Source organism: Antechinus flavipes, chromosome 6 (assembly GCF_016432865.1).
Source record: "Antechinus flavipes isolate AdamAnt ecotype Samford, QLD, Australia chromosome 6, AdamAnt_v2, whole genome shotgun sequence".
In the NCBI taxonomy this organism is placed as follows: Eukaryota; Metazoa; Chordata; class Mammalia; order Dasyuromorphia; family Dasyuridae; genus Antechinus; species Antechinus flavipes.
In genome coordinates, this window is record NC_067403.1 from 11,926,662 (window position 1) to 11,945,798 (window position 19,137).

Sequence of the window (19,137 nt, forward strand, 5' to 3'; positions counted from 1 at the left end):
TCACCTAAGAAATGCTGGATGGATTGAATTTGTGAATGATTTGTTTAAAAAAATGGGCACAACACCACAGGGTGAGGAGGTACGGACAGGTGACTATATGTGTTCGTAAAAGGAGTATCCACATGGATGAAATCATAGATTTTCAAAATATTAACTCATCTCTTGCTCCTCTTTTCATGGCTCCTTTCACCTCTATCCTCAATATAATCTCTAACTATTTAATTTGTTATATAGATTGAATACTTTTATAGGATTTATTTTAAATTTTAAAACAGGTATGTGTTACCTGTTGATCTCTTAATTGACCTATCTTCAGCATCAGTTGCCTTTAATAGAAAGAAAGCAAGTCCCTCATCAATATTTTAGGACACCAACCAGAAATTATGGCAATGGTAAGACATTTAGTCTTTTTTTTCTCTATGAAACTCCAAAAGTTAAGCATAGGCTTTCTTTAAAAATAAGAAGAACTAATAATATAAAATTACTGTAGATAGTGTACATAATTTGGAGCATAAAATGCATCCACGGTGAAAAATATTAGTGAAAACTTTATGAAAAAAGGACAATGTCTGAGTCATTTTGATCAGTGTAGCCAAATTCGCAAGAGAAGTATACAAAAATACATCTTGTTTTCCTCAAGAAAAGAGTTATGATTAATCTTTTAAAAAAAAACTTGTTACTTTAATGTATTTTTTAGATGACAACTGCTGGTTGTTTTAATTGCTTTCATTATATATACTTAAGCTTCCTTTTATGAGTCACTGCTGGACTCAGGAGACAGGAAAGATTGAAGTTCAATTCCATAAATATCCATCTAAAATGTAAAAAAAAAATGGCTTGACTTGATGGCTGACAGAGTCCTGAATAAGGTCCACTTAAACTTGAAATATCAGGCAGCCCCAAGGCTGGTAAAATATATTAAGGAGTGGCAGAAAAATCTCATGTAAGCCCTTGAAAATGTACAACTTTTGATGTTAGTTTTTTGGTAATTGTATCCCCAGCGCCTAGCACAAAATCTAGCCTCTTGTAGGAGTTTACAGAGTTTCCCAGATGTGAAAGGCTGATGGATTGCTCTTCTGAGACTTGACTTCTTGTGACCTAAATATTACAATATTACATGAAGTGCAACCTTTGACATAAGAAAAAATCATGCAGTGTTTCTGAACATAATTCCTGATAATTAACCAGAGAAGTAAAATGTTTCTTTGACCTTCTTCATCCTCCATTATGTAAATGGGCAGGATGAATTATGAATGATGAATTTGTGATGTCAATTATTTGTTTACACAATAGAGGGCCCTGGCAGCTCCAAGAGGCACAAACCTAAATTCTATGAGCTATTTTAAGCACTGCAAACAGTAAGGTTAGATTAAAAAACACTTTGCTTAATTAAATTTCATCAGATTTCTTGCTGGTGTTACTTGCTTGTTTTTCTCCCGTTCTGTCTGCTCAGTAATAATAAATCATTAATTTCAGTAACTCTAGACAACTCTACTCTTTTAAAGTTTTCTCAGACATGCAGTGGGAAAGTTTAAGAGCAAGTGCTTGCTGTAATTACCTCAGATCTTGCATTAATCTGGTTTTACATATATCTTTAAATCTGCAAAATCTCAGAATATTTGATATATACTTAACTGTGATGCTGTCCCCTCAGCTTAGTCTTAAGAGTTCTGTTATTTTTCAACTCGAGAGAACGTCATTGCTCATTTGATCACATTTATTTAACCTTTTAAATTTTACAATGCAGGGACAGCTAGATGGTAGAGTGGTTAGAGCACCAGCCCTAAAGTCAGGAGGACCTGAGTTCAAATCTGGTCTCAGCACTTGATAGTTCCTAGCTGTGTGACCCCGGGCAAGTCACTTAACCCCATTTGCTTCATCAGGAAAAAAAAGGAGCTTTTCCATCTGTCCCTTTCTCATTCCTCAGCCAGCCACAAAAGCTGGTGCTGTGAAGGTGCTTCCTACTCTGCCTCAAACTTAACCTTCCAGTCCTGTGTCATTCTATTCTTCTTCATACACTCTCTGTTTTAGGGAAACTGAGCTACTTTCCTTCTACCTCGGTGCATCTGTGCGGACTCTATGATTACAATCCCCACCATCTTTCTAGGTTCAATTCAGCTGTCACTTCCTTCTAAAACTTCCCCTGGCCCTTCGAGCTAAATGTGTCTTTTCCTCCCTCATTTTATTTTTCCGGAGCATTTTGTCTAGAAAGTCCATGTATCATATTTCATTATGTGTGTTTATATTTCCCTAGAGATTTGTAAGTCTCTTGAAAGTAACAACTGTGTCATTATTCACTCTTAGAGGCAAAGTGCCCAACAAAATCTCCTGTAAATAATGGGCACTTAATGTGTGTTCCATCCAGTTTGGGATGTGTAGCAACGATAACAAAGATGAAAAGCAACAGGCTCTGCTATTTAGAAGTTTATGCTCTATTAAAGGAAGTTTAAGGGATATGTACCAACAAGGAGGAGACTTACTAGAATTGGTAAATGCAGAGAAATACAAGGGAGAAATCACTTTCAATCTAATTCAATCTAATGTACCTTAATCAAACACCTACTAGGTGCTGGGCACTATGATAAGTACTGGGGATATAAGTAATAAATAGCCATCTCCTGTCCTTGAAAAGTTTGTCATTATTAGTATTTTTAGCAAAAGCTTACAATCTAATAGACGGGGAGATAATGTACAAAAGGAAGCAAGGACAGGAATCAGATTAGGGCATCTTGTTCCATGGAGCTGAAACCAATCCAAGCAGCAGGTACACCGTGGAGTGAGCTGGGAGGACTCCTGTCCTCTGGTAAGGAAGGCTTTGGAAGGAGTTTGGTACTGAGCTCTCCAGTAGGGAGAAGACTGGGGGATACAGTGTCTTAACGATCAAGGCTAGTTAACAGCATGATGATCAGAGGTAATAGGCTTTTCCTGGGAGAGTTGTTTTCCATGGAGAGCTGTAGATGTGGAAGACTTCACAAAGGAAGTAGTGCCACTTGAGATGAATCTTGGGAAGTGCTAATAATTGGCTTTGAGGATGGGGAGAAGGAAAAGTCGAAGATGGTACAGAAGGAGAAATGCTGGAGCCGTCAAAACTTATTAGGCAAATTGGGGAAATGGGAAGGACCCTTGAATGAGAAGGAAGGGAGGAGGATTACTTCCATTTTGGATTTGTTGAGTTCAAAATGTTGACATGACAAAAAAGTAAAGATACCTGGAAAAGTGGGCTTAAAACTAGATATTTAGACTAGAGAGAGATCTCTAGGCCATCTAGATGTCTATTTGAAACCATGGGAATAGATAAGTCTCCTGAGGGATATGCTTTGATTTGAAATCTCTGAGTCATCTTTTGTCTTATTTTCCCCCTCATCTCTCCCTTCATGTAACTACCAGATCCAGTAGATTCTACCTCCACACTATCTTTGCTATGTCTTCTCTCCATTCCTAGGGTCAGCGACCAGCTCTAGCCCTCATTAATTTTCATTATTACAACAGCCTTCAAAGTACTTTTTTTTTGTTTGTTTGTTTTCTTTATCCAATCTCTCACACACACTGCTGCCAGAAGTCCTACCCATGTGGTTTTTACCATGGCACTCCCCTAATCAAAAGCCTTCAGTAACCCTCTGACACCTGCTGAAAAAAAGAAAAAGCACAAACTCCTTAACCTGGCATTTAAGGTTTTTCACAATCTGAGCATGACTGACATTCTTAGTCTTATTTGATTGTCCTCCTGTTCATGGATTCTTTATTCCTGCTAAACCAGACTGCTATCTGTGCTGTGACCTTATCCCATGGGTTCCTGCTTTTCTACATTCATGTAAGCTGTCGCTCATGTTTGGAGTATATTCTTTCTACATATCTGTCTTAAAATCCTCCCATTACTTCAAGATTTAGTTTGTGGTACCCTCTCAATGAATGCTTTATCTACAGATCTTAAAAACCCTTAGGATAATAGAGATTATAAAGATCCAGCATCAGATATTGCAGCAGAGGGCATTTATCTCGGAAGCCTTACTATCATAGACTCATTCTTCCTAATAAAGCAGTTCTTTTCCAATGGGAAAACTACAAAGTGCATCCATAACTTAACAGACTCCTGGAAGAAGAACACTCAAAAGATCCTTCTTCTCAGGGGTGAATTAAGCTTAGGGGTCATTCTACTGGAGGAAAAATTCAAAGATTTCCTCATCACTTTGGAACTATACCTAAAGGGCAATCAAACCGAACACGCCTTTTGATCCAGCAATATCACTATGAAGTCTGTATCTCAAAGAGATTAAACAAAAATGAAAAGAACCCACTTGTACAAAAATATTTATAGCAGCTCTTTTTGTGGTGGCGAAGAATTGGAAATTAAAAAGATGCTCATCATCCGGGGAATGATTGATCAAGTCAAGGTCTGTGAATGTAATGGGATAGTACTGGGCTATAAGAAATGATGAGCAGGCAGAGTTCAGAAAAGCCTGGAAAGACTTACATGAATTTATACGGAGTGAAGGAAGCAGAACCAGAAGAACATTGTATACAACAATAGCAACATTGTGCTCAACGGTGAAAGACTTAGCTATGGTGATTCAAGGCACTTCAAAAAAAAGAGTCATGAAAAAGATGTCATCTCCTTCCGAAAAAGTACTGATAGTACTGATAGAGTTCAAATGCACTTTGAAGTACACTATTTTCACTTTATTTGTGTTTTTTTTCTTTTGTTCTCTTACTTCTTTTGCAATATCAGTAATGCAGAAATGTTTTGCCTGATCGCACATATATAGCACCTAAAATTCCCCACCATCTTAGGAAGAGGGAGGGACACAATTTGGAACTCAAAACTTTTAAAAAGTGAATATTACAGTTTGTTTTTCTGTGTAATTGGAAAAATACTATTTTTAAACAAAACCAAATCTCCTGTGGAGGCTCAGACAATGCTCATTCTGAGCATCCTTACGTGCTTTTTTGAGTCTGTCCCTCATTCTGAACCACCAAATTCACCCTAAGGCTTCAGAACTCCCTGAGCAATGATCATTCTTATTTCTTAAATATCCCAGCAGAGAGCCACTCCTACAAATTGGAGCACTATAGCTCACCGCCTGCCTCCTCTAGTTGTTCTGTGTTCACAAAGTCTTTCTGATCCCTCCAGATAAGAACATTATCTCCATTTCTCAAATTTCTTATCATGCTTTTCTGGAAATTCTTTACTTCTATTACATCCTAGTTTGAATGGCACTTCATATTATACTTATTCAGCCTATGACATTGTCAACTTCTTGACAAAAGGGTTCTGTTTTATTTTTCTTCTTTTTAACTCCAGAATCCAGCATTGTGTCTTGTAAGCCATAAGTATTTATTAAGCTATGGCTATGTTTCATTGTGGTCAGCCAGGTAGTGTAGAGTCAGTGAGACCTGAGTTCGAGTGCAGCCTCAGACACTTACCAGCTGGGTGACCCTAAACAAATCACTTAACCCTATTCACCTCAGTTTCCTCATCTGTAAAGTGAGCTGGAGAAGGAAATGGCAAAGCATTTTGGTATCTCTGCCAGGGAAACTCCCCCAGCCGTATGAAACCTTCCCTGATTCGGTAGCCTTTCTCTGATTATTGAACAATAATTATCTATATCATTCATGACATCATTCTATTCATCAGATAATTCTACATATGAGTTATTTCATTAATAAGTTTGCAAATTACCTGAGGGTAAGGACTGTCTTTATAAACTTTGCAAAATGACCCTAAAATCCTTTTCCAGCTTTATCTAAATGTCTATCACTTGTCACTGGGACTCTAAGGAATGAATGAATGAATGAATGAATGGCTTTTTGAAGTTAAAGAATCTTCATGTGTATATATTTTTGACACTCGGTTTCCTTATGTCACCTAAGCTGGGAATGTAACAACTTCTTATCTGCTGACTCCACTGCTAACTAGCTCACATTTATATGGTGCTTTGAGTTTTACAAAGCACTTTGCAAACAGCATCTTATTTTATCCTCACAACAATTCTGTGAGATAGATGATAATAAATTCTCATTATATATACATAAAACTGAGGCAGACATAGACTGTGACTTGCCCACAGTCACAAAACTAGTAGTTGAGGCAGAATTGGAAATTGATTCTTGTTAAGTTTAGGTCTTGTGTCTCCTGCCTAGAAAATGTTGACCAGTTCCATTTTGAATCTGGGTTAGTTCACTCCTGGTTGTGTGTATTCCCAAATGCTCAATATTTTAGTGTTGGATTTTGTGTGGTCACCCCTACAGCAGCTCCCAACTCCATAAATCCAAGTGATCATCATTAAAAAAAATTGGACATCTAAAGAAGCTATAAAGTTCTATGGTCCCTGAATTTATAGTGAGAATGTTCTTCTATGAAGAGAAGATGAGAATGTAATTGAGAGACAGAAGAGATCTCCTCAGATGTCCTTCTCTCTCTCTCTCTCTCTCTCTCTCTCTCTATATATATATATATATATATATATATATATATATATCTATATATCTATATATATATATAGATATAGATATATATATAGATATATATATAGATAGAGATATCTATCTCTATCTATCTATCTATCTATCTATCTATCTATATTTACAATCTGCTGGGCCAAGTCACTTGACCCAGTCATAAAATTTGAAGGCTCCTACTCTTGGGGATACTGCCTTAGTTGTATTCAATTCAACCTACAAGTATGCAATAAATATTAGCTGATGCATTGATAAGTCAAAAACCCCATGTTCCTAGTGATTGCATGATTAGAAACTATTCTAGGAAGTGCATTAATTTTCGTGTCCTAGTTATTTACCTCATCTAAAAGGCGAGTTGCCAAAGTGAACATTTTCAAGCATGAATGATCCTCTGAGAACTTAGTTATAGGGATAGGTAGGCATTCTTCAGCATGTTGAATTCTAATACTGCTCCTATAACCAGAGCTTCCGAAAACCACTGAACCATCTGCCCTGGGAAAACTCCCTCTGGATTTCACTTGGCAGAGAGCAGGAATTACCCCTGCAGGGAAGCATCAACTTAAATGGTAAATAACAGTCTTACCTGGTAGGGCCAGGATTGTACCCTAAAGGCAACCTCATTAGAACACTGTATATTCTCTGAAAACAGATGTTCTCTATTTGTAGGGTGTAGTTCTTTTCTCTCTCTAATTAAGTGATGTTTCTGCTTCCCCTGTAACTTCCTCCTTCTCTGTCTCAGACTTTCCCATAGATTGCATTTTCCCACTGCATAGAACTGCTCCCTGCTAAAAACCACTCACTGGGATGAAACCAATCCTGTTTAACCCCAAACTGGGCCTCGTGGCCATACCAGTGATTTCCATTAAATCTTTCTATACCGAGGTGGATGGGACAGATCAACCTTAGGTCACCCTGGATTTCTAGGTTGAGACCATGTATAAATGATGTAATCCTTATCTCTCAAAGGAGTCTCCACACTGATGTAATCACAAATTCACTCTCATCTTTGTTACATCTCCATTTTACATTCAAGGAAACTGAGGAAGAAAGTAAATGACATGCCTAATTTTACACAGCTACTGAACTAAGATTAAAACAGAATTTCTTCTAACTCCAATTCCAACACTCTCTCCACTGAGTCACCTGGAAAAATATTGACTATATATCCTCTGTAAAAGGATTTTTAAGCTGAGAAGATTTAAATGGAATGTTACGGCATCACTGATGGGAGGATCAACTCCAAAGAGATCAAAACTCCTCCATGATATTTAGAAATAACAAGGCAAATGGATCTTTAGAGATTGCTTGCCAACTAGTTGTCAACAAGGAGATACCATACACATATTAATCACTCTGGGAACTCCTTTGGGTAGAAATCAAGCAACTGATTATATCATGACTCCATACTAATTTTAGGTTTATTTCGCAATCTGCCCACTGACAAAAAAGTTTTTTTTTTTTTGATCACAGACAATAAATTTACACAAAATATATTGCTTCCTTGGACCCTAACTTAGATAGACCTCCTTATAAAATTAATTTCATTTTTATCTTCAGTCACATTGGAAAGGGGCCACCGGTACTAGGAGAAAAGGCAATATGTAAGTATCCTGAAGTATTGAAACAGTCAGGCGATTTATGTTTCTGAAAAAAAAGAATATCTCTGTAATGCTTTTTGTTTGTTTGTTTTTTAAATTAGAATCTGGATTGAAAGGCCCAATTAATATCATCTTATGTCTTTTATTTCTAGTGTCCACAACGATGATGCATCAGCCAAAAGGAATAAGACTAGAGAAAAAATACTAAAGAAAACAAACGCAAGATTTTAATGTGATGTAAAGAATGGATTTGTAATTCTGGCCAGCAATAGGTACATTCATTTAAAGAATTCTTTCATTTTGCCTTTCTACAACAACAGGTGCCATAAAGAGTTAATTGAGGCTGAAGAATATTCTAATAACATTTGCCAAATGAACTTTAGGGGAGCTACAGTCTTACTGACATCTGCTACCCTCCAATATGGTACTAGGCTGAAGGTCCTGACGAAGCACTGTGGAAATTGAAATCTGTTTATCTTTGAGGACCAGAGGTCAGAAGGATTTGAGAACACTTCAGTGAGAAGGATGACTAGGTAGGTAACAGTAGAATGAGAAACAAAAAATAAAGGATGAAAATGTATCACATGTAAGGGAATGAATCAGGAGTAGTGCTTGCCAAGTTTCCCAGTATTTCAGAATTGCCATTAATTATATAGTTTTATAACCCCATGAAATTATTCACTATTCATTTACAATAATGTCTTCTTTTATTAGGAAATGTTTTTGTTTCCTTTCAGAAGTTGAATCACATCACTTTTATCAAAGCAGGAGATTGATCATCTATTCCTCAGAGCAAAAATCAAGACTCTATATCAGCGGGCCACATTCTAACCCTCCAAACCCATTATGTTCTACAAACACCCTTCTGGGCTAACCAGGAAACCTTTTACATCTCCCCATATACCTTTGTCAAACCCATCTCCTTTCTCATATTGCTACCTTCAACTAAATGACTTCATGGTTCCATTCAGTCAAGTCGTATACATCAAGATCAATGAAGATCTCCTTCAAAGCAATCCTACTGCAGTAAACCTTTTCTGATTCATGTCATTCCCATTCTCATCCTGCACTTTTGTGACACTCAGATATTCGGCTTTTGTATATTCATGTACTTGTTTCTATTCCACTGAGCTTATTAAAAAGAGCCAAAAGGTCTGGACTTCTACTCTAATTGCTTCCATTTACAAGTTGTGTGAAGTAGGTAAAGTCACTTTTTCCCTGAATCTCATAATCCTGATCTTTGACTGGGGACAATATCTGCCCCTGACCTCACAAAGGGCTGGTAATCCTGGGAGATAGTATAACTTCATGTTCAGGAAATCGGTAATGTACTACACAAGTGTGAGATATGATTATTTATGTGCAGACAGTTTGTCTCACTGACAAGATTTAAAGCCAGGGTCCATTCGTTCTTGTATTTCAATAACACCTAATAGCACCAAGTTAATCCTGCACTGCCTTCTATGCCTGCTCAATGAGAATTCCCTGAATAAAGCAGAAAACACTATTGGTCTGGAAGATCACACCTGGGTACTGAACTTAATAATGCACTAGAATGATGGCAGAAATAAGGTCAGACAACACAGTGGAAAGAATGCTGGATCTAGAATCAGGAAGACTAATTTTCCTGAGTTCAGATCTGCCCTGAGTTCAGTTACTAGCCATCTATCCCTGGGCAAATTATTTAACAGGTTGCTGATTTCTTCACCTTTAAAATGAGCTGGAGAAGGAAATGGTAAAGCACAACACTCCAGCATCTTTGCCAAGAAAAAGCCAAATGAGGCCATGACCAAAATTACTAAAGAACAAATATCATAATCACGGTGCTTGGGGCATCTTTATAGAAAAGGAACAGAAATCAAACTGGTTGTGGTTTTTAATCAGGATCATAAATGTATTAAGTGACAAAGTCTGGATTTATAACACTGACTCCAAAATAAATATCAACTATGTATCCTTAATGTGCTTCATCCATATCCAAAATGGTGGACCGTCATCATTCAAAAAAAGGGTAGATACCAGCCTCCAAGAATGGTGTAGAAGGGATTCATTTTAATACAGATGGGAGGAGATGATCTCAAATATATTCTTTCCAATCCTGAGATCCTGTTGCTCCCCAGAAAAATCTGCTATAGAATATTGTCCTCAAGCTAAAGTCTACTGAAGGAGACAGTATGTATACACAATATAGCCAAGATGAAAACTAGGTCAGTCAACAAATAATGTCTATTGTATAAATGTATATATATTGCATTTATATATTATATGTAATATATATTATACTATATATATTAAAATAGCCCACTATGGGACTACCTCCAATTCAGCATCTACAAAGATAAAGAAAGCATGGTTGATGCCTTCAGTGTATTTATAATACAGTGAGGAATTTATAATATGAGTTTCTTATTTATTTGCCCCCCAACTCATCAGATTGCTGAATTCTTTCCTAGGAAATAGCCTTAATTGAGAATAGGTCTAAGTTCTAGGTTAACAGCGAATCATGAAGTCCTTTTCCAAACGCTGTGGAGTTCAAGCGTCAGTGTGAGAACTGAACATATGACCATAACGATGACATCTTGGAGCATTGGGACAGAATGATATTCTTCACACACTTCACAAAAGCTGTATTTTTTGTGATTTCTGAAGTTCCATGACTGGTGCCCACTACAACTGCTCCATGCCTTAAGAATGAGTTTCTCTAACCCCAAAGTTTGTCTGGTCAACAGTCTGATGGAGGTCCTCTCTGAAATAAGCTAAACAGGGCTCTTTGGGCAGGGCCATTGATATTACATTGGAAGTTTTACAGATAGATAGGAGCTACTTTGGAGAGAGCTTTGGAGAGAACATGGCCACATAACATGATGAAGCTCAAGTTGTCATTTTTCAGTTGTGTCCAACTCTCCATGACATCCTTTGTGATGGTCTTGGTGGAGAGACTGGAGCAATTGGCCATTTCTTTCTCTGGCTCATTTTACAGAGAAGGAAATTGAAGCAGGCAGGGTGAAGTGACTTGCTTAGATTCATACAATTAAGAGTCTAGAGCAAGATTTGAACTCAAGAAGAAGAGTTTTCCTTTTTTCATGTCTGTGCTATCTAGGTGCCCTTGAAGCATTGTAAGAAAATACTATGACCACCCCCTTACATATATAAACACATGCACTATAAAATACAGGTGTATATATAATTATAACATATACACATATTTATGTTGTATAAGAAAAGCAAAATAAGAAGTATTCTTAAAATAGTATTTTTCTCATATTCCCTGGATCCTACTTAGTCAAATCTTGATAAAAAATTTCCTTCTGGATTAGAGGAAAAAATGATGGTGGGTTGGATATGAAGTAAGCTGCTCCTTTAACAAAGATAGATCTTATCACTTTGTGGGGAAACATGTCTCTTTACTCACTAAAACTCCATTCTTCCTGCTGCTGCCCTGTACTTGTCCCTTTCCTTTTCCTGTGCCTTTAATTAAATGTTAACATTTATGTGCCCTTTTTTATTGGGTGAAAGATAACCTTTGCTTCCTGTGGAGTTTAGATAAGCTTCGCCCTATGACAGGTACTGAACAGGTTCATCTTGATATAAAGCAAGGGATGGAGAGAACCTTTGATCTGTTTGGCTGAAATAGTTTAAAATGCCAGTCTGAATATTTGTTTAGCACTTACTTCTTTGACGTAATGCCCGTGTAATGAATTATTTCTGGGCATTACTGTAGCGAAAAGGTTTAAGCTCAAATTAGTCATACTAAGCGGCTGTGACCCTTCCCTAGCATCACAGCCACTATTGTCCCAGAGCTTTTTTAATTGTTGAAAATATATCGTTGCTGAGAGCTGCTGCTTGCTAATGGTCCTGAGTTTCAGAAGAAAACAATAATTAGGCGTCTGTGGCCAAATATCTGCAAGTCCACTTACACATATGTACTTTATAAATCCTTTTTTCATTCTGGCTTGCAATCATTTGCAGAGCAGTGCAAAGAGCTCTAGATCCAGCATTAGAAGGCCTGAATTCTAGTCTTGCCTCTGTTGGCAATCAACTATAGGATCTCAGTATAATCACCACAGCCCTATTTTCTCACCACTAAGGAAATGGTGATCATTTATTCTTGTGATATTCTTGTAGAATTCTACTGCCCCCAACCTTTTTTAGCTGCTGCATTTTTTGGTCTTATATTTTTAAAGGGTAAATTATTTATTATTTAAAAGAAATGAAATAACTCACACTGTAATAAATTCATTAAATGTTCTTTTCTTTATGATATGAAGCGCCTCATTTATTTGTGTTTTGAACATTAGACATGTTTTATAGTAGGACACTTTCTCTCTCAGTTTTGTCTCCCAAGTCTATAGCCCCCATTGCTTAAGCATCAGTGGAAGAAAAGGAGGATATGTGACCTGGAAAAAAGAAGACTTGATGAGAATGTGTTATCTGTGTTCAGACATCTGTGGGGATGTCCTATAGATGGGAATATATATATATATATATATAACACACACATACATAAAATATACATATACATACATACAAATATACATATACATTATATATATGTAGATAAATAGATAGATAGACAGATAGTAGCAGAGGAAAGAACTGGAAGAAAAGGATACTAAGTGGGGAAGACAAGAAGGCTTGATGGCAGAAAAAAATCCTTACAACTAGAGCTATCAAAGGGAGAAATGAGCAGCCATGAAAAGCAATGGGTTCTCTATCATTGGATATTTTCTCGTAGGAACTGGAAAACCATTTGTCAGGCATATTATGGGAACTTATTATGAGCATTCCTGTTGCATATGAATTAGACAGGATGCATATTGAGATCCCTTTCAGCTAGAATCAGAGATTTTGTGATTATAATCATCACATAGCTTCAAAGATATGTTAGACATACAATTTGTAAACATACGGTAAAGAGCAAAATGAAAAATGAAAAAAAGGAGAGGGAGAAGCAGAATGGAGAAGGAAAAATAATTGGATGGGGTTTTCAAATGATTTTTTTTTAATTAACCTAAGAATAGCAAGAGAAACTGAGCCATTTATATTGTGGCAAAAATCTTTAGGCAGGTAGTCTATTTAAGATAACATTTTTTTTGTACCGAGTGGAAATATATTTGCCTTTATTAATATCCCTGTCATCCATCATTCCTAGCCTAATTCCACATTAAATCACCAATGTGACATTTTCCTAAAATACTCCTCCTGAGAATTTTAATAACTATTTGACGGGAACTTTTCAGAAGAAAGACTTATTTTGACTAGTCAAGTATTTTAATTTTATGCATTTCTCAAACATGAAATGTAGAAGTATACAGATTATGACAAAGGCCTTCCCTCTCCGTTCTCATGAACTGGTACATGAACTTATTTCTTCATGACCCCATTTCTATAGAAGCCTCCTAATTAACCTCTCTGCCTCTATTTCCTCCAGTTTATCCTAAGCACATAATTTTAAAGCTGGAAATGAACTTAGAGATCATGTAGTTCAAACTTATTCATTAAATGAGAAAACTGAGGAGCAGAAAAGCCACTGGATTTTTCTAAGGTCACCTTCAGAAATGTGCTAGGAGTATGGGGAAATGTATTCAAACCCAGTTTTAAATCTAATCTGCACCATTAACACTCTCTTAAGTCTAGACAATTAACAAAGCGATCAATCAAGCCCTGATTGGTAGTGCTTGCTGATTTCTGAAGTAGAAATGCTCTCCCTGAAAGCTGAACAACCAGAGCGGCTGTCACTGGTTTTAGCATACTCTAGTCATATTACGGGTCCAAGTCACCACACAAGAAAAGGGAGAATGGGGAGGAAGGAAATGACTCATGTAGAAGGAGGTGCTTGATTGACTTTTGAAGACAATTTTGAATTCTAAGAAGCAAAATTCTGAAAACATGAATTCTAGGTATAAGCCAAAAGCTCAGATGTGAGAGATGATGGGGATGAGTGGAATAAAAAAAGGCCCAATTAGGCTTGAATATATAATGGGTGTAGAGGGCCAGACTCCAGTCTGTCCAGCACAGTTCGTGGGGCTCCCAATGCCCCCTCCTCTCATCCCAAGAGCTGTTGGTGGAGAAGGGGACATGATGGACCCAGAATGCAGCAGCAACATGAGGCACCAAAAGCTCTTAGTCTTGTGAGGAGGTGGAATGGGACCAGCAAAGCCTCTGTTTCTAGTGAAGAGCAGGGGAAGAAAAACAAGCTGTTGCTGCCCAGCAGGACAAGGGCAGGGATCTGGGATTGTGGTAAACAGGACATGGTTATCCATACACCCAGGCGCAAAGGGCTTGGGTCCAAGCAGACAGGAAACTTGTTTTTCTCAAAATTTGGCTGATCATTAAAAATGAAACATCCCCCTTGGGAGGGTCTAACCAATGAGTAAAAAGTAAACATCTCCCCCCAATCCCAACCTTTCCATGTAAAATACCATCCTGGAGCACCCCCCTTAAACCAAGCACTTCCCTATGCTACTTGGTGCTTTGTAATACAGCAAAACCATATCCTTTGAGAAACCCATCCCAGGTAATTTTCTGCTCTCCCCTTGCAGGGCCATGCAGCCTTGGGCTAGATGGAAAACAGCATCAGAAAAAAAGCAGCACATTATAAATGAAACCAAAGTGTGGTCTTCCCCCCTCCAAAAAAAAATCCTGCGGATTCAGAACTAATTAAACGATGTACAGATGAATGCACAGTAAAAATTGAATTAGGATTGCACTATCAGACCCCCTATCCCGGACCGACTCGCTTCCAATTTCCTTCCTCCCCTACAAAGTCTTGGGTTTCACGTGTCCTTAAGGAAACTTTCCAAACCATTACACCTCAAGTCTCACAATGATGTTTCTTAATTCAAGAAAGAGGTGCTCTGCATGAACTGTGAGCCAGGTAGGGCCTGAGCACAAACTAGATAATAATTCTTTTCACCTTGATTTAAGTCCAGTTAGAGAAAGAAAAGGCAATAAATATAAAATCTTTGCTATAATTTGTCCTGAACATTCAATGATTTGGGTCCTTAAGCTCATAACACTAATTTCTTGATTTATCAATACCACAATCCCAGTGGTTACTAGATAGGAATGTACTAACTCCCAAAGATCATACTTAATCATTATCTTACTAATATCTTAAATAAAAGTCTAAACAAAGCAAGAATTGGGTTTAAATTTAATTGTTAAGGATTGTTTTCATGGAAATAACATAACTGTACACACAGAGGAAACTACAGAGAAGAGGCACAACAGTCCCATTGTTGTATCTTAAAATTATGACAACTGGCTCTATTGTCAAACTTGGGAATCTCTGTGATTTTATTTTGCTTTTTGTTTAAGTTATGGATACATTTAAAAGAAGACCTTTTATGTTTTAGTTGTCTTACTGATATATTTTTCTGCTTCTCTTGCCTCAAGGTATACTTTTCTATTAATACTTAATCAGGCTAGTCGAACCTTTACCACATTAGCTGAGTTCATCATATAGACTCTAGAACCATCACTCCCTTAACTGCTGGTGCAAGATACCATATTATTTTAGGGAAATTCTGGGGAAGAGAGATATATGAAAACATTTCAGGAACTGATAAAGTGTATTTAATTCTATTAAATTCTTAAATTGTACAAGCAAATTCTAAAATATGTGACATAATTTTGGCCTCAAAGTCTCACTGCAAACTCATACTACAATAGTAAAAGTAATCATTATTTTTAATTGACAGCAAAATTGGAATCTCATAAACAGAAAAATGAATTGAATAAATTACAAGGTTAGGCAGATTTTAAAATTAGGTACAAAAAGGAAAAGAGAAAATCTAGAACAAAAGGAGAAAAGACTTTGCCTTTGTGATAAGCCAAGGGAAAACTCCATTGTTACTGTATTTTAGTGTTTTCTTTTGTGTTTAAAAATGATTAACATCTTCAATAAAATTGTTCATAAAAAGGAATACATAATATAGTGAACTGATATGTAACAAGCCCAAAAAAATAAGTTGGGAGCAGGATGTAAAGAGCTTTAAGTATCAAATATTATAATTTATATTTGAATGTGAAGGTAAAAGGAGCCACTATAGTCAAAAAAATATGACATTTATTGAACAGAAAAGTGCCATTCATCAAACTTCTACATTAATAGCATCACTTTAGCAGTTAAGTGGAGGTTGGGATAAAGGAGATCACTTATTCACTGATGCATATTAGAAGGCTATTGTGATTGTTCTGAGGAGAGGTGACAAAGGTCCAAAAGATATGAGTTGCCAGAAAGGAGCTAATGTGAGAGATGCTGTGGAGATAGAACAGGGGAGATGTTGCCATTGTGGGGTAAGGTAGAGTAACAAAGCCAAGCTATTTTTAACACTGAAAGCCAGTCTGACTGGAAGTATGATGCTTCCCTTTAATATCATAGGGAAATTTGGAAGAACGGTGATTTTAGAAACAAAGATAAGGTGTTCTATTTTCAAGATATTCAAGGTGAGATGCTTCAGGTTGAGACATCCATTTCAAAGTGTCTAATAAATTAGCAATTCATTGCTTGAAGACTATTATATCTCTCCCTACATCTCTCTTCTCCAGTTACTTCAATCAACCACCATAAACCATGATTCAAGACCCTCCACCATCCTGTTTGCCTTGGATACCACATGGCATCACGATGGCCTTCCCAAAATCTGATATCCAGAAGTAGCTGTAATACTTCAGGTGACATCTGACCAGATGGGCTATCTCCTTTCAGGCTGATGGCAATATGCTTCTTTTAGTATAATAGAAGATTGTATAAGTTGGTTGGATGGCTACATCCCATCTTAACTCATAAAAACTTGTGGTCTGTTATAATACCCGGATCTTTTTCAGAGATAATATTGTCTAAGTACTGGTGTCCTACCATATATCATCCTGGGAGGGGTTTAATAATGTGTTTAATAAATTCTTACTTGATTGATTGCTGCTTCATGTGTGATACTATGTATTTTTTTATTTATGTATTACTTCAAATCAAACTTCCTCAATTTCATCTTATCAAAGTTGCCTCAATATGTTAGCCTGTTGAGATCTGTTTGATTTCTTGAGTGTCATTCAGTATATTTGCAATTTCTCTGCTTTCTGTCAACTGCAAATTTGATAATCATCCCATTATGTCTTTGTCTAAGTCACTGCTCCATCGCTTCACTCTTTAGATAAGGAGGCTGAGGTCCAGGGAGATAAATTACCTTGTGCTAGGACTGGTGCCAGAAATCGGGCTGGAAGTATTGCAGCTCAGCACACCATCTATTAAACCATACTGATTCCACGCTGCCTTGCCATGGGAGTTAGGACTCTCTTGTGAGCTTCTTTGCTATTTCCCATGGAGCTTAACAAAATTACTCCCTATATCCTTGCCATGTCGAGTTGAACATTTCAATTACAAGGCATTGAATTCAATCCTTTAAAAGTAAAGCCATTCTTCTAAGATTTAAGAACACATTTTCTCACACAAAACACTATGTATTGTTCCTACTTTTAATATGTATAGTTAGCGTTTAGAGCCTCTTAGTAAATATACAGGACAATCTTTAGTCTGTGAAATATTCAGGCAACTGAAAGGGATTTTTCTCTGAACTTTCCTCACACTGAGCTTTTGAAAACTCTCAGGTGCATGGCTTTAGGAAAATGTCACACTGATGATTTAATAGCGAGTGGGAAGGGAAGTTATAGATGACAGTAGGTTATTAATAAAGGGATGTGTATATGTTTTAGTGTCTTTGAAAGCAAAGAAAGTGATTTTAAACAGATTAGTTGGCTGGTAGAAATGTTTGGTATCTTGTAAAAATTAACCTCAGTTTGTTCAGTTATTTGGAAACTGCATCTTTTCACGTTCATTCCTTCCTTGCCTGCCAACTCTACTCAATTCAGAACTTGTCCATCACTGAATAAGTTCATGGGATGCTTTTTCAAATCCCTAAGGATATAAAATCTGCTGAACATCAGGTTTCAGTATGACCAAGGGCCCTGGACCAACCATAGCACAAGAACACAGAGAAACACTCTTTAGAAGGTTATCATCAGTTATACTAGTGAGAGCATTCTAGGATGTTAAGGATGATATCTTGTGGATCATAAAGTCCAACCTTTTCAGGTAATTATGTTGTTGTTTTATCAATCAGTCATGTCTAGTCTTTGTGACTCTATTTGGGGTTTTCTTGGCAAAGATACCAACTATTTTGCCATTTCCTTCTCCAGCTCATTTTACAGATGAGGAATCTGAGGTAAACAGGGAAGTGACTTGCCAAGGGTCACACAGGTAGTAAGTGTCTGAGGTAAATTTGAACTAGGAAGATTCAACTTCCTGCCTTCTGGTCTGATACTCTATGCACTATGGGTCATTTAGCTGCCACAATAATATTAATACCAATAAAATGTATTAATAATTATATATATTATATGTATACTATACATTACATGTATTAATAATTCATGTAATGTTACATATAACAATATGTAAACAATAAAATAGGTTTTGTGTAGTTCAAGGTTTACAAAACATTGTGAACATGATTTGATTTAATCCTACCAACAAAACTCTGAGATTAGTGTCATTGTTAATCCACATTTTACAGATGAGGAAACTGAGGAAAAAATGGGTGAAGAAAATTTACTAGTAAATGTCTGAGAGTTGAATTCAGGTCTTCCTGCCTCCCACTTTACCACTAACCAGATTGGGTTTGTGTTATTAGTCAGTAGCTTGAAGGGAGAAGGCAGAAAGTAGAAAGTGTTTCAAGAAGGAAATCCCTCGAGTTTGGAACTGATTTAAAACTCTAGTGAGAACTAGGAAAGGCTTCTAATGAGCAGGCTCTGTCCTTCTGAGGACTAATGACCAAACTTTTCTTTATGTCAGTCATAAATGTGCCTGGCAGATTTATGGAGCTATAAAAATTCTGGGCCAAGGGAAAGGAGAAAAGAGAACTGGCTTTGATTTTCTCAAATCTGGGAAGTGTTCCCTTTCAGATGGGTCCACCATCATTATTTTGAGGGCATCTTCATGAGCGAGAAACGACGTCCATACTCACCAACGGAAACAAAACTCGCATAAGGAACCAATACCAGAATTATCAGCACCTTGCCTTGC

General features: G+C 36.9%; 1 protein-coding gene and 1 long non-coding RNA gene across 3 annotated transcripts in view; one reads left to right on the plus strand and one right to left on the minus strand.

Moving 5' to 3' along the window:
- KCNIP4 (potassium voltage-gated channel interacting protein 4) overlaps positions 1-19,137 on the minus strand; it is a 1,018,244-nt gene that overhangs the window by 374,812 nt on the left and 624,295 nt on the right. The window lies entirely within an intron of this gene.
- On the plus strand, positions 6,724-9,225 carry LOC127542105 (uncharacterized). The gene is made up of 2 exons (XR_007948548.1): positions 6,724-8,587; positions 8,792-9,225. It is a non-coding gene; the product is annotated as an uncharacterized LOC127542105 (long non-coding RNA).